We start from the raw sequence: 3,594 nt of genomic DNA on the forward strand, positions 1-3,594 counted from the left end.
TGGGAGTCCCAGAGTGCTTAGGGAATCTTTAGGGAAAAGGTGGAACCAGAGCTGGGGCTTGAGAGACCACAACTTGGATACAACTTGGATTCCACAGCCCGGGATCCCTTGGGAGCAAATGTGGGTATGACCATGGTGTGATCTGGAAACGGTCACGAGACAGGTCTGGCTGAGCACCGGCAGCAAGCTGGGGCAAGGGGCAGCAGACCAGCCACAACTTCCACTGAACGGCTAAGTGCCTGTGTTGTCATCACCGGCCCAGTGAAAGAGAAGAAGCTGCTAGGGACATGGCGACTGGGGGCAAGCATTGTGGTTTAGTGAGTTAAGCTGCTGCTCGGGACACCTGCATCTCATATTGGGGTGCCCGGTTTGCATCGTGGATGATGGCCCAAGTACTGGGTCTCCGCCACCCAAGTAGGAGACTGGGATGGAGTTCTAGGCTCCAGGCCTCGGCCTCGCCCAGCCCCAGCCATCGTGGGCATTTGGGGAAGAACTATTAGGTGAAATATCTCCCTGCCTTTCAAACAAATAAATCAATATATAAATATTTTCTTAAAAAAAGACAAGGCGACCAAAAGAGAGATGGTGAAATAAAGCCCGTCCATTCAACAAACAGCCTGCAGCTGGAAAAGGAATGAGGAAGTGTCTGACTTCCTGTTCAGAATGGTCTCCAAGATGCCTTAAAAAAGAAAGCAGTTGCCCCTCTTCCCATCCAGCTCTCTGCTGTGGCCTGGGAAAGCAGCAGAAGATGGCCCAAGTCCTAGGGCCTCTGCACCTGTGTGGGAGACCAGGAGGAAGCACTTGGCTCCTGGCTTTGGATCAGTGCAGCTCCGGCCATTGCAGCTATCTGGGGAGTGAACCAATGGAATACTTTTCTCTCTGTCTCTCCCTCTCACTGTTTGTAACTCTACCTCTCAAGTAAATAAATAAAATCTTAAAAAAAATAAAGAAAGCAAAATTCAGACCAAAGTATACAAGACTACTTCAAAAAGTTCATGGGAAAATGGAATTAAAATATAAGGGGCTTTGTGGCGCAACATACTCCTGAAATGATACATATTTTTCATAATGTACATTCTTCATGAATTTTTGAAGATACCTTGCAGAACACTGAGCCATCCGTGCAGAAAAATGAGATAATGTGAACATATATTTGGCTGTATTTATAGAAGGAAGGACAACTTGGATGCTGCTACATAAGGGTCCAGGGTGACTGGGTGACAAGGAGGTTCTTTTTATTGCATACCCTTTTACACATGTTGAATTTTGATCGTATTGATGTAAAATCTATTCAAAGTTTAATTAATTCATGAAAAACTGGTGCGGAAGTGTGGGGAGCAACTGAGACTAGACTAAGTTACTGGAATTAAGACTTATTCTATGCATCTGCTCTCCCACAATATGGCGCTGAAAGGGAGCAAACAACTTCTATGCAGCTGCCTCTCGCCAACTTGACTGATAAGCTGCAGGAGCTGATCCTGCTCCTGATTGGAGGAGAGCAGCGTGCTCGGCGTGTGGGTAGCAGAGTTGGGATTGGTGGAAGAGGACTATAAAGGAGGAGAGAGACAACATGCACGGGGAACATCTAAGAGGAACATCTATCTGAAGGAACACCTGTGCAGCCCCCGAGAGAGCCGGCCGGCGGTGTGCCGCTCCCCCACGGAAGTGGGGAAAGTGGCAGAGGGAGCCGCCCCCTCCACGGAGGTGGAGGGGTCGGCAGCCAACCCGGGAAGGACCAGCAGCAAACCCGGGGAGGGCCGAGCAGACAAAAGAACAGCGCAGGGTCTAGTGTCGTTCCTCCGCGAATGGGGGAGCGACAGGAAGTCCTCTGAGGGAAAGAAATGTGTTTTGTTTATCAAGAGTTTCTTTGTTGTTAATAAATATATTTTAACTCCATTTTAAAAACTTACTTGAAAATCAGAGAGAGAGAGAGAGAGGTGGGTAGCTTTCATCTGCTGGCTCACTCCCTAAATGCCTGCAATACCCAGGGCTGGGCCAGGCCAAATCCAGAAGCCTGAAACTCAGTCCAGATCTCTCACGTGGATAGCATGGATCCAAGCTCTTGGGCCACCAGCTGCTGCCTCCTAAAGTGTGCATTAACAGGAAGCTGGAATCAGAAGTTGAGCTGAGGCTAGAACCCAGGCACTCTGATATGGGACACAGGCATCCCAAGCAGACCTCTTTTCTTAAAATCTATGTGTTTATCTGAAAGTCTGTGTGACAGAGAGACAGGGACACAGAGAGAAAGATCTTCCATCTGCTGGTTCACTCATCAAATGCTGGCAGCAGCTAGGACTAGGCCAAAGTCAGGAGCCAGGAACTCCATCCGGGTCTCCCACAAGGGTGGGAACCAAGCACTGGCGCCACCATTCACTGCCTTCCCAGGCACAGTAGCAGGGAGCTGGACCTGAAGCAGAGGAGCCAGGATTCCAACTGGAACTCCATTGCAAGTGGCGGCCTGGCCTGCTATGCCACGATGCCAGCCCCAGGGACCAAGCACATCTTAACTGCTGGGCCTGGTAGAAAGCGTCCTACCTTTCCCCCTTGCTCTCCAATACTCAGTACCCGGAGACCAGATCTGAGACAGCCAGTTATGCTGTCTCAGATCCTTGGCCGGAAACTATTTACCTGTGGGTTTTCCAGTGGTGTGTGGCTTAAATCTGCCTTCTCAGCACCTCATCCTCCCTGACCTGCTCCTAGAGCTGTGTTCTCAGCTTCTAAGGCGTTCCACGGCGGGTACAGCGCAGTGGGTCTCCTCATGGCCTGCCTAAGCCTCACCATCCAACGCTTCACAGTCCCTACCTCCGCCACGCGTCCCCTGCCTTACAATCCCGGGTCCTGTCTTCCCACCCCACTCCCCCCGCCCCATCCAAATCACTCCTCAAGCCGATTGCTCTGTGAAGCTTCACCTAACGCTTAGAGTGTGAGCCCCACTCCTCCCATCAACCCCATTGGCAAGCAAACTGCGAGGCTTGGGTCTGTCTCCAGCTTCCACCACAGGTCCCTGCTGCAGTGCGGAACCCTGCAGAGGCCAGCATGCTCTGGGAGCAGAGCTCACTACAGGCGGAGCCCGTGCTGAGAGCCAGGGAGACTCAGGCTGTAGGCCAGGGGCACCTGCTGCAGCAGAACCCACCAGACCAGAAGGCAGGAAACTGGACGCAACCCTGGCTCTCCCACTACTCAGGCACTAAACCTCTTTGGGAAATCAGCTGCCTGAGGGTAAAACGAAGGGAATAGACTTAGACGATCTGCTCAAATATTTCAAATCTATGTCTCAGTAGTGATTTCTCCCTCTTCCTTATACTCCCGAGGGTGAAAAAAAAATTTTTTTTCATCTTTTCCATGATTTGGATTATAAAAAGATTTTCTGCATATGCCCTCAGCTCCCTCCTGACCACTCCTGAACCAGAGGGCCCCTGCTTCTAAGACACCACCGAATCTTACTAGTGTTTGATTTCCCATCCCAACTTGTTTTCTTAAACTTTGCAGAATAGGGAGAAAAAAAAAAAGCCCAGTTAATTGGATTCCAGTTCACGGAGGCTTTACTGTAGGAAGCCACGCTGGAGAGCCCTCCAGCTCTCGGAACATGCAGTC

This window comes from Oryctolagus cuniculus, chromosome 3, assembly GCF_051225735.1.
Source record: "Oryctolagus cuniculus isolate XC-2025 breed Fujian yellow rabbit chromosome 3, ASM5122573v1, whole genome shotgun sequence".
NCBI classification, from domain to species: Eukaryota; Metazoa; Chordata; class Mammalia; order Lagomorpha; family Leporidae; genus Oryctolagus; species Oryctolagus cuniculus.